Below are 13136 nucleotides of genomic sequence, written 5' to 3'. Positions count from 1 at the left end.
CGGGATTCTGCCCCAGGTAGCGCCACCCGCGGGTCTAGAGAGGCAGCCGGAGGCGACCAGAGGCACAGGGGGGACAGGGATGGCGGATCAGGGTGAAACCCGCCGGGGGAAGCGGCTGCAGACGCCCTGCGCTCCCGGGGGTGCCCTGCACGGCTCACCTGGGGGGCGGCGGGCTCCGGGCTCTGGGCTCTGCTCTGCGGTGCCGATGCGAGGCCGGCGAGCGTGCGCGTGCTGCGGCTGCGGCGATTACAGTGGCGACGTCGGGGGCTGCAGCTGCAGCGTCGCAGGCGGCCGTCGGGCGCTTCCCCCTCCCCAGACTCCCAAAGCTCCGGGCCACCGCCCCCAGCTAACAGCTGGCCGGGCTCACGTGACCGCGGGGCCCAGCCTCCCTGCCGCCGCCGCCGCCGCCGCCTTCTTCCTCACACCCTGGCCCCCGGCCGGGCCGCGCCGCACCCACGCTAGGCCTGATTCCGGAGACCGCCTGGGAGCAGAAGGGACGGCTCAGAGGGCGAGTCTCACCGAGGAAAGTGGCTTTCCCTTTGCTCGATCTTTATTTCTTGATCACAGCCGGGCTTGCGTCTCTCTCCCTCTCAAGCGAGACCTCGGGCTTTAAGGAGTCAGACCCCACTTTCTCTGGCGCCTCTCCGGGATTCCTCCGTTTCGGTTGCTACGTGCGGGCCTCTGTGCCTAAGCGAGATTTCTCCGCGGAGAAACGTGTCCAATACTTTGTCGACTCATATGTCCAAGCCGACTCCCTCCCTGGGTTTAAAGGTACGGTCCTGCGCCATGTTGATAAGCCAGACCGTGTCCCATACTTAAAGACAGTGAAGCCCAAAGAGGTTAAGCAACTCGTCCAAGGTCACGTAGCAGGTAGCGAAGCCAAGATCCCAAACCTAGGTTAATAAATCTATAGACAGGTACCGAGTGTGTTGATGCTGGCGTCAAGGTCATTGGTCAGGACATGACGATCCATCCATCTGTTACTAGAACAGACTCTACCTTTTATAAACTAATAAGAAAAGACTATGTTATGGCTGATTCATGTTGATGTAATGGCAGAAACCAACACAATATTGTAAAGCAATTATCCTTCAATTAAAAATAAATAAATTTTTAAAAATTCATTGAAAGAAAAGATCATCTCAAAAGATATGAAGAGATGGTTCACAGAAAAACAAACCGCAATACCCCTCAGGCACATGAAAAAAATATTCAAGCTCCCTTAACTGTAAAGCAAATACAGATATAAAGTAGCGTTTTCCACGTGTCAGAGTAGCAAAAATCAAAGTTTTATAACTTCCATAGAGGATAACTTGGCAATGCCTCCCCAAATTACAAATATGTACATAGTCTTTGACCTAAAGATTCCATTTCCGAAATTTATCCTACAGGTGTACCAACACAAGTGTGAAATAATACGAGTACAAGATTATCCATTGCTACATCCTTTATGCTAGCAAAGATTGCCAAGACTATGCCCATCAATAGAGAACTCTTCAAATATATAACTGCATATGCACAATGGAATGCTATCCAGCTATTTAAAAAATGAATACTGATCTATGTACTGATATGAAAGATTTCCAATCTATAGTAAGGGTGGGGTAGCCATGTGAAGAACACTGTGTAACTGTGTTACCAGTTGTGGGGGGAAATATGCCTGTCCTCATTTGAAAACACACAGACTATCTTTGGAAGGATACCTAAGAAACTGTAATAGTAGATGTTACCGGGGAGAACTGGGTTACTGAATGCAGGAGAGGGAAGAAGACTTTTTTTTTTTTTTAACATCTTTGAATGTTAAGCCTGTGGTTGTGGTTTGCCAGGAGTGAAAGAATAGTGGGAGAGGGCTGGGGTAATCAAGGCAGATACTGCAGAATAGAGCAGTGGTCATAGAATCCTGGAGCACAAAGGGACCTGATTATGCATTTAATCCAACCATGGAAACTGTCTTTTTAACTTTTATCTTTATAATATAGTAGATTTTGTTTTTGTTTAGATAGAGTATAATTGGATCTTCATTCAGTCAGTTGACTTCCCTGGTGGCTCAGATGGTAAAGCGTCCATGTTCCATCCCTGGGTCAGGAAATTCCCTGGAGAAAGAAATGGCAACCACTCCAGTACTCTTGCCTAGAAAATCCCATGGACTGGTGTCCATCAGGTCGAAAAGAGTCGGACACGACTGAGCGACTTCACTTTCACTTTCAATCAGACACTCTTTGCCTTTTAATTGGAGCTCTTAGATCAGAGGCTCTTAAACCTGGGAACATTTGGCAATGTCTGGAGACATTTTTGTTGTCAGGATGGCAGAAGTGAAGGAGGTCTCTACTGGCACCTAGCACATAGAGGCCAAGGATGCTATTAAATATCCCAAAATACAAAATACAGGTCTCCACAACTAAGAACTGTGTTGTGCTGTGCTAAGTCTTCTCAGTCATGTTGGACTCTTTGGGACCCCATGGACTGTAGCCTGCCAGGCTCCCCTCTCCGTGGGATTCTCTTGGCAAGAATACTGGAGTGGGTTGCCATTTCCTCCTCCAGGGGATCTTCCCCACCCAGGGATCAAACTTGAATCTCTTATGTCTCCTGCTTTGGCAGGTGGGTTCTTCACCACTAGCACCACCTGGGAAGCCCCAGCTAAGAATTTTCCAGCCCTAAATGTTGGTAGCATCAGGGTTGAGAAACTCAGGTGTGCTGCTGCTGCTACTGCTAAGTGGCTTCAGTTGTGTCCGACTCTGGCTACCCCATAGACTGCAGCATACCAGGCTTCCCCGTCCCTGGGATTCTCCAGGCAAGAACACTGGAGTGGGTTGCCATTGACCATTTCTATTTAATGTAATTATCAATATGATAGGTTTTCAATGCAACATCTTGCTGCTGCTGCTGCTGCTGCTGCGTCGCTTCAGTCGTGTCCGATTCTGTGCAACCCCATAGACGGCAGCCCACCAGGTTCCCCCATCACTGGGATTCTCCAGGCAAGAACACTGGAGTGGGTTGCCCTTTCCTTCTCCAATGCATGAAAGTGAAAAGTGAAAGTGAAGTCACTCAGTCATGTCAGACTCTTAGCGATTCCGTGGATTGAAGCCTGCCAGGCTCCTCCGTCCACGGAATTTTCCAGGCAAAAGAGTACTGGAGTAGGGTGCCATTGCCTTCTCCGAACATCTTGCTACTTCTATTTATTCTGTTCTTTTTTGTTTGCTTTTTGCTCTTTCCTTTGAAGAATTGTTTTCATATTCCATTTTACAACCATTATTGTAAATAATGAGAAAAACAAAGTTCAGTTCAGTTGCTCAGTCATGTCTGATTCTTTGTGATCCCATGGACTGACAGGGGAGCCTGGTGTGCTGAAGTCCATGGGGTTGAAAAAAAAAATTATTAGCCATACTGGTTATTTTTTTTTTTAATTTTCCTAGAATTTACAATATGCATCTTAAACTTATCACTGTCTACCTTCAACTAGTACAATTTCAGACATAATGCAGAACACTTTCAACTGTATACCCATCATCCACCCCATTTTTCCTGCTATCGCTGTCATTTGTTTAAATGCAGTTTATATGATAATGAGCTCTTTCAAGTTTTGTCTGAAAATGTAATCACTTTACTTTCATTTTTGAAACTTTTTTTGGGAAACATAATTTTTGGTTGAGAGCTTCGTGTTTTTCAGCACTTTAAAGGTACCATTCTATTGTCATAAATAGTCTATTGTCAAACAAGACTTGCAAAGTTTCTGAAGGAAAGTCTGTTTGATTGTATTTCTCCCTCTGTACATAATATGTCCTTTTTTTCTCCTATGGTGGATTTTAAGAGTTTTTTCTTTGACACAGGTTTTGAGCAATATGGTTATAATGTACCTTGGTCTGTTTTTTTGTTTGTTTGTTTTTCCTATGTTTATCCCATTGGGGCTTACTGAGCTTCTTGGATCTATACATTTATAGTTTTCATCAATTAGGAAACATTTTGGCTGTTATATCTTTAAATATTTTACCCATTGTACCCTGTCCTTCCCAAATTCAGAGACCCCAATTATAATTTATTAGACCCCTTGATATTGTCCCACAGATCACTGAGAATCTGTTCTTTCCCTCTCCCTACTACTCTTTATACTCTCTTCATTTTGAATAATTTCTGTTGATACTTCTTCAAGTTTTCTTATCTTTTCTTCTGTAGTCTCTAATCTACTAATGGTTAATACTGTCATGAAAGTTTATTTTTCTCTTTGTTTTTATTTTTTCAAAGGGGCTTTTATACTTCTCCTGGTCTGAGGAATCCCTTAATCCCTCTTCATCCCCACAGTACACATCTCAGGTCTACAGACCTCACTTGGCCTGGTTGAGATCTGGACCTGACCATCTCTCACAGCTTCAGCAACCAGGCAGAGTGAAGCAAAGTCGCACAGTAAAAGGAATTAAATGCCACCTGTCAATTGAAGTTTTATGTAAGATACTTTATTCCTTATCTCTCTTAAATTCTACTCTTCTTTTTAGACTATCCATTTCTCATACACATTTTCCTTTAAATATCAGATCATATATATTGTAATAGCTGTTTTAAAGTCCTCATATGCTAATTCCATCATTTCTATTTTTAGTCTTTTATTGGTTGTTTTATCTCCTGCTTCTTTGTCTCTTTTGTAATTTTTCATTGGATGTCAGTCTTTGTGAATTTTAGGTCATCGAGTGATGGATTTTTTCTTATATTTCTTTAAAGGTTGTTGGACTTAGTTCTTAAGAATCATTTTCACACGAGACATGTTTATAAACTGCTTAGAACCTTCCTAGGGTGGCTTTGGGCTTCCTGGGTGGCTCAGTGGTAAAGAATCCACTTGCCAGTGGCAACCCACTCCAGTATTCTTGCCTAGAAAATTCCATGGAGAGAAGAGCCTGGTGGGCTGCAGTCCATGGGGTTACAAAGAGTCAAACACAACTGAGCATGCGCACAGGGTAGCTTTAACTCTGTGACTCCTTTGGTTTTTACGAAGGTATGATTCACCTATTGGCTCTGATGAATGTTCCATGTGATCAGTCAGGTGATTCTGGCTGGTAGGAATTTGGACAATTCTCAGTTTTGTGCGAGCTTTGGGAATTTTTTGTTGCATAGCTATGCAACAGTTGTTCTTTCCTCAGGAGTTATTCTTTGCCCTCCCTTGTGGTGACTTACCATATGCATGCACAGATTGGTCTTTTCTCAGTGACTCAAGAAAAATTTTATGCAAATTTCTGGGCTTTTTTCTGTTTAGTTTTCTCTTCTCCAGAGCTCTGCCGACAAATTCTAGCTGCTTTGACCTCCTTCAACTCTGATCTCTCTTTCTTCAATCCTACAAGACAACTGGGCTCTGTTTTGTTTTCCTTCTTTTTTATCATGTATGGTTCATGAATTGCATCCAAACAGAAGAAAATTGGGGTAACTGCAGCTTTTATCTTATTTGTTTCCTTTCTCTTGAGAATCCCAGTCCTGTTCTTCTAGTTGCTCATGGGTTGTCCAATGTCTGACGAAATTTGTTTTATATATTTTGTCCAGTTTTCTAGTTGTTCACAATAGGATAGCAAGTCCCATAGCAATTCTTCCTTTGTGGACAGATGTGGAAGGCAAGGAACACTAGTCTTAATGCCCCTAAGGAACCAAATGTCCAGATACAACTAGACTCACCCGCACTGCAGGAAGATTCTTCACCAGCTGAGCCACCAGGGAAGCCCTAAGAACTGTAAATGCATAGTTTATACTTACAGAACTTCTTCAACATACTGATATCACAAGGAACATTTATTGGACACTTGTACCAGGAATGCACTATTGCTGCAAATATGAAAAAGGTATATCATTCCCACCTTTCAAGAAATTAGAGGCAAGCAGGGAAATAATAATTAAGTATAGAGGTCATATATGTATATATTGTATGTTGCTGTCAGGGTAATATAAGAGTTATGCATAGATAAATACATTAATTTAGCATGTTGAGAAATATAAACAAATTTAAAAGATAATCATAAATGAGGATTAACCAAACCCAGACCACCTAAAAAAATACACTGATGCTAGGACTTGCCTGGTGGTCCAGTGGCTAAGACTCTGAGCTCCAAATGCAGGGGGCTCAGGTTCGATCCCTGGTCAGGAACCTACATGCCACAACTAAAACCCAGCACAGCTGAATAAATAAATATAAGACTATTTTTTTAAAAAAATGATGATGATTTTGCCTTTTCTTCAACCAGTGTTACTGGTTGTCTAAAGACCCCTATGCAATGATTTTGAGGAGCTGAAGTGCATGTGTAATTGAGAAATGCATTTAACACATTGCATGTAGAGGTATTTTCCACTTAGTACTTCTTTTAGTGTAATTACAGGAGGAGGAAAAAGATCTATCATTGGGTAACTCTCATGAGGATGAATGACAGACGATATTATGTGAGTGAGACACTTATGTATGGGTAAGAAAGCCTGCGTAACTGCTTTGTATGTAATCTTATGAGAACCAAGGAAAGGAGATGACAGGATGCCATGGGAAAAAGAGAATGAAAAGCACTAGTTAAGATTAGTCAGCCACCTGCGTTAATCCTATGACAACCGTGTTTAGGAGGTTAGTTTTCTGAATTTGGTTACCATGGTAACAAACCTTTAGAATGCCCTTGAAACAATTTACAGAATGACTGCCCATATTGAGTATAGGCAACACTGAGAGAATATAAGTATGCATATCTATTTTAAAATTATTTTTAGAATTTAAATGATCAATCTGACCTTTTAAATATGCAGTTTAGACAACCATAAATTGTATTTTAGCCAAAAGGTGTAAAATCCTACTCATATAATTAGATGATGGGCTTGTAAGTTTAATTATTCAAATGTATCATCTCAATGAGTGGCTCCTCTTTAATTTTGAATAAGATAGCAGTTCATGAATGTTCAGGACCTGGTTTTAGAAACAAATTATATATGCTTGACATTCATTGCTGCAACTTTAGGACTCATTCATGGGTTTAGCCAACTGAGCATATCATTTAAAGGACAGTTGCTGAAACTTCATCTTATGATCATCAAAGAGGAGACTAGAAGATTCTATAATCAGACTTAGGAGTTTCAACCTAATCCTTTCTTGCTGATATGTTTTCCTAGTTTACAATGTGTAGAAAAGGTTGACCTCATGCTATGTATGGTTTTAAAATAGGGTTTGCTTTGAATACTCTAGTGACACCTGTGGCCACCTTTTAATAGATGAAAGCTCATTTTGAATTGTAAATGTTGAGCCTTTTATGTTGACAATTTTAACATCACTGCTCACTTGAGATAATATATGACTCTATCAGAAGTTACTATTAGTTATTTTCCAGTTCTTCGGAAAAAAAAAGTCTGTCTAAATTGCTGTAGAAATTTGGGTTTCAATTAAAAGATTTCCTTCATGCTCTTAGTGATTAAACAATGATTTCACCTATTGAGAGAATTTATGAAATTTCTGATTCTAGTGAGAGTATTTTGTTTGGGGTACTCTTTTGTGTTCTATGAAAGACCAAAAAATTCGTATTATTTCATTTTTTGTCAGTTTAATTTCAGAGAACTGACAATCTAGATATATAGAGATACTTTAGTTCTTAAATCTATGATTATTCTTTCTTTTCCATTGACTTTCTGCCTTAATCATAAACCAAGTTCTATGTTTTTACTATTCTTATATATCCCTTATACTATTATTCTGTTCTTATTATATCTCTTATACCATTGGCTCTAGCTCTTACATGTGCAAAGGATTTGACCTTTTGCATATGTAGAGTGATTTATTCCTGAGAACTGGAAGCTGGGTTTGGTTCTATTTGAATTTCAAAAAGCACTGCTCATATTTTTTGAAACAAAAATTAAAAGCAGAGATTATTTTGCCATCATATGAATTTCTAAGCTTACTGATTTTTCTTTACCATGAATACAAAGAAAGGATTGAGCTTTAAAAATTATTAGAAAATTTCAAGAATAGCCAAACACATAGAGGAAGTACACTGTTAGCTTAGGGGCTGGGGGGAAAGTACTACCAGTGGGTATAGGATTTCTTTTTGGAGTAATGAAAATGTCCTAAAATTGTAATGAATATAACTCTGCAAATGTACTAGGATTTCTTGAAATGTAAAAAAAAAAAAAAAAACCAGTGTACTACAAATTAATTTTTATAAAAAATGAAATAATATACCTAACCTAAAAAAAAAATGAATATTAGAAAACCAAAGAACATTGCCCAGTTTGAGGGAAATAGGTGAACAATAAAGAGTTAATAATTTTAAGGAATTATTGCCATAGTAGTAAAATGTTGAGAAAAAAAAGTCCTAGGAATAGAATTGATTTACTGTTCAGTCTTAATGTGAGAAAGAATCAATTAACTTTAGTAGGCTGTTTAATTTTCTTTAAAGCCTGTGATTTAAAACAAAAACTTGAATTACTACTGGATGTGGTATGACATTTTGTAAAAAGATCTTATATTATAAAATGTAGCCAAAATAGTACAAGACAAAACTTGTGATTAGTCTCCAGGAACCACTGGTATAGAGGTAACAGGAAAGAACAATTATGCTGGGAGGAAATCTGGCCATTCAAATGAGGATTTCACTGAAAAATCCTTTTTAAGTTCTTCCCTATTTTCCCACAAGTAAAATGCTGTTTCTCATTTTAGGGCAAATCTGTATTTGTACAACTTCTTCTCCTGGTTATTCCCCAAAAGTATAATTACCCATTTAATTAAATTTAGCTATTAACTTAAGAACCAACTTTTTAAAACCTAGGATATCTGATGGAGAAGGCAATGGCAAGCCACTCCAGTACTCTTGCCTGGAAAATCCCATGGATGGAGGAGCCTGGTAGGCTGCAGTCCATGGGGTCGCTATGAGTCGGACACGACTGAGCGACTTCACTTTCACTTTTCACTTTCATGCAATGGAGAAGGAAATGGCACCCCACTCCAGTGTTCTTGCCTGGAGAATCCCAGGGACAGGGGAGCCTGGTGGGCTGCCGTCTATGAGGTTGCACAGTGTCGGACACTACTGACGCGACTTAGCAGCAGCAGCAGCAGGATATCTGAAAGAGAATGTATACCACACAGAAAAGCTGCCCAGCAGTCCCAGTAAATGGGATCATAAGCATAAAGAACCAACAATATGTGATTAAATGTCATAATGTCCTACTCTTCTTATTATTGTTCATTCACTAAGTCATGTCCCACTCTTTGCGACCCCATGACTATAGCCTGCCAGGCTCCTCTGTCCAAGGGATTTCCCAGGCAAGAATACTGGAGTGGGTTACCATTTCCTTCTCCAGGGGATCTTCCCTAACCAGGGATTGAACCTGTGTCTCCTGCATTGGCAGGCAAATTCTTTACCACTGAGCCAACCAGGGAAGCCCCTACTCTCTTGTATCCAGAGGTAAAAATTAAATTCAGAGTTATATTAACACAAAATGCACTCTAGCAAAGTAAATCCAACAAATGAATAAGAAAATGTTATAGGAAATTGGAACTAAGCCCCAAAGGATCTCCCTGCCCTTCATTCTTTACCATAATGAAAACTATCCCTCAATACCACAATTTACATTGTATATGGAATTGTTTTTACTGTAAACATTTACTAAAGAAATTATCTTTATCCTACTTATTGTGGAATTTTAAATTAATGAAATGACTTGTAAATTCCCTGAAATCCCCAAGTGGGATATAATTTACCTGGTACTAGAGACCAAGGAGACAGCATTCAACTTTACTCTGGGTTTTTAGAATAAGACCTCAGCAAACATCTCATGTCATTTGCTTTTAGATCATAAAATAAAATTGATGGTAGTCTAGCTCACAGGCACTTAGATTGGTTTTGTAAATTATTGGCTGACTCATACTCACTAAAGGCATCCATTTTATGCCAGAGGCTTTATTAGCAGTAAAGGAACACAAAGAGCAGATAAACAGAGGAGTCCACAGAGGCTGCTAGGTGTTGCAGACCTCCTGAAGCCTTCCTACCGTTTTTATCCTTACCCTAAAAATAATCTATGCATATCAAAAGGAGCCACTTAGTCCTTTGGCAACCCTCAGGCAAAAGGGGTAAAGAAAGGTTATTGTTGGTTTTACATAGAGGACTAGGAGAAGGCAATGGCACCCCACTCCAGTATTCTTGCCTGGAAAATCCCATGGGCAGAGGAGCATGGTGGGCTGCAGTCCTGAGCAACTTCACTTTCACTTTTCACTTTCATGCATTGGAAAAGGAAATGGCAACCCACTCCAGTGTTCTGGCCTGGAGAATCCCAGGGACGGGGGAGCCTGGTGGGCTGCCGTCTATGGGGTCGCACAGAGTCGGACATGACTGAAGTGACTTAGCAGTACATAGAGGACTACTGGGAAATTTTACCTAAATTATAAGTGAAACACAGAAAAGTGAGCTAAGTAGAGAATGACAGACTCCAAAATGACAAAAATGAAGTCTGACTGCACGGTAAAGAAGTTTCCAGAGAGAGGAAGTCATGCACTGGACAGAGCATTTCAATAACTGGTACAAAACTATAGCCACATACACACATATACACACATACACACACAGACACACTATATACAAACACATACTATATATACATCCAATTTATAGTTTATACACAGTACATAGTTTGCACTATATAAATATATATATGCACATATATACATCTATATATGTTTAAGAGAATCGTTTTTTTTTCCTAAATCTCAACTGTATGTTCTTCTAAAGGAGTGGGGTTGTAGATAATTCCGAAAAAAAATTATATATAGAAGAATAAATTTGGGGAAAGTCTGAGCTCTTTTCTCCTTTTATTAGAAAAAATGTACACAAAATAGCTTTACTATCTAACATTCTGCTGTAAGAATTTAGTCATAAAAAATTTCTAACCCTAGGAAAAATGGTATCTCTACACAACTTATCCTTTAACAATATATTCCTTTTTAGGCACAATTAGTTGCCCCAGTGCCTAATGTTTTCCAAAATGCAAAAAAAGAAACACAGTATTTATGGAAGAAAAAAATATAGGAGACTGCATATTCAAGGGCAGAGAATGAGTGAAATTAACTGTCTTTCAAATTAAGGTTCTTACACCACCTGCATCAGTACCATCTAGCAAGTGGGCTAAAATGCAGATTCGTGGCATTAATCAGAATCTCTAGGGAAAGAGTTAGGAATCTGCACTCTAAACACAAATCCCACATGATTGTAGTGTACATGAAATTTGAATCACTGCTACATTTCTACAGCTTTTAGAAACCGAAGCATGCCTCTCATTACATTTGAAGACTGAGCTATGAAACCAGTGTTTGCCGAGGTCTCTTTCTGTTACTAATCTGGAGCAAGGAGCAGGAAGTTGCATAGTTAAAGCTAAAAGCAGAGGCAAAATAGTGTTTTAAAGAGAGAAAAGAATTTACCTTCAAATCCCTGGTAGTTCAGTTGGTAAAGAATCTGCCTGTAATGCAGGAGACCCTGGTTTGATTCCTAGGTTGGGAAGATCCACTGGAGAAGGGATGGGCTATGCACTCCAGTATTCTCGGGTTTCCCTCATGGGTCAGCTGGTAAAGAGCCCCCAATATTCTTGGGTTTCCCTCGTGGCTCAGCTGGTAAAGAATCCTCCTGCAATGTGGGAGACCTGGGTTTGATCCCTGGGTTGGGAAGATCCCCTGAAGGGAAAGGCTACCTACTCCAGTATTCTGGCCTGGAGAATTCCATGGGCTGTATAGTCCATGGGGTCACAAAGGGTTAGACACAACTGAGCAACTTTTACAAAGGCTCCAAACCCATATGTAACAATGTATGGATTTCTTTGTACTAAAAGGGAATATGCAAATCCTTCTAATTAGAATGCTACAGATATTAAGAGACAGAAGTACTATAATTATAATGTTTTCAAATGGGCATATTAATTTATATTCATGTTTGACATTTCAGATTTTAATTCAAACTAAAGCGGGTAAGAAAAAAATTAAAACAAAACTCTTATGTCTGGGTGCTCTGCATCTCTGGAAAATTAAAACAAAACTCTTATGTCTGGGTGCTCTGCATCTCTGGAAAATAAGTCCTTTGTTTTTTTTTTCCCAGAGTTATTATTGTAATGACAATTTGCTTTTTTTTAATTGAAATGTAATTTATAATATTGTGTTAGTTTCAGGTGTACAGCAAAATGAGTTAGTTATACATATATTTTTTTATTCTTCATTATTGTTATTACAATATAATGAATATAATTCCCTCTGCTATACAGTAAATCTTTATCTATTTTATATACAGTGGTGTGTATCTGTTAATCCCTTGGTCTTAATTTATCCCTCCCTACATTTCCCCTTTGGTAACTACAAGTTTGTTTTCTATGTCTGTGAGCCTGTTTCTGTTTTGTATCCAGATTCATTTTTATTATTTTTGAGATTCCACATATAAACAATATCACATACTATTTGTCTTTCTCTGTCTGGCTTATTTCACTCAGGATGATAATTTCTAGGTCTATCCAGACAACTTGCTTTTTTATGAGAGGTGAAAGGTATTATTTTTTCCCATAACATTTCACCAAGTTTCTTTTTCTCCTCTTGTAGTTTCCAAACAACACTGAGAAGTCACCCATGTCCTCAATTCAGTGGACAGATAGCATGCTGATATATAAATAGCATTATAGATGTAAGCAATATCTTGTATCACAAATAAGAGGAAAAGTACAAATTCATTTCTACAAGGAAAGATTCAAATGGCTAATGACCCATCTGAATCAGAATCATCTTTTCTTGTTTTTATAGCAACTCAGAATTTCATTTAATTACATAAGAAATTTTATAGCACTAATTTCCTCACTAGGCATTATTGTTTTACTGATTGATTTGGCTGTGCCAGGTCCTAGCTGCAGCACGTGGGATCTTTCAGCTGCAGCATGTGAACTCTTAGAGTTGCAGTATGTGGGATCTAGTTTCTTGTCCAGGGATCAAACCCAGGCCCTCTGCATTGGGAGCGCAGAGTCTTAGCTTCAGGACCTCCAGGCAAGTCCCTTAGAAAGCATTAATCATCATAATGCCTACCCGTGACATAAAATAAACTTCTAAACCAAAACATTAATGACAACTACAACCAAAACTAAACACCACATAGCACTGCCCAAAAGTTCACCATTAACTATTGCCC

The 13136-nt window shown here is 39.4% G+C and overlaps 1 protein-coding gene across 2 annotated transcripts in view; it reads right to left on the bottom strand.

Moving 5' to 3' along the window:
• Positions 1–801, bottom strand: part of SCRN1 (secernin 1) — a 66494-nt gene extending 65693 nt beyond the window's left edge. The window contains exon 1 of one of the 2 annotated variants that reach the window (XM_010829338.1): positions 520–801. The gene's annotated coding sequence lies outside the window, so the exon portion shown is untranslated. Of the gene's footprint in view, positions 1–158; positions 358–519 lie in introns of those variants that run through there. The other variant, XM_010829328.1, reaches the window with a different exon arrangement.
• Positions 802–13136: the final 12335 nt, after the last annotated feature.

This window comes from Bison bison, unplaced genomic scaffold, assembly GCF_000754665.1.
Source record: "Bison bison bison isolate TAMUID 2011002044 unplaced genomic scaffold, Bison_UMD1.0 scf7180017858770, whole genome shotgun sequence".
NCBI classification, from domain to species: Eukaryota; Metazoa; Chordata; class Mammalia; order Artiodactyla; family Bovidae; genus Bison; species Bison bison.
Note: the sequence above shows the minus strand (reverse complement) of the source record. Positions and strands in the feature narration are given on the sequence as shown.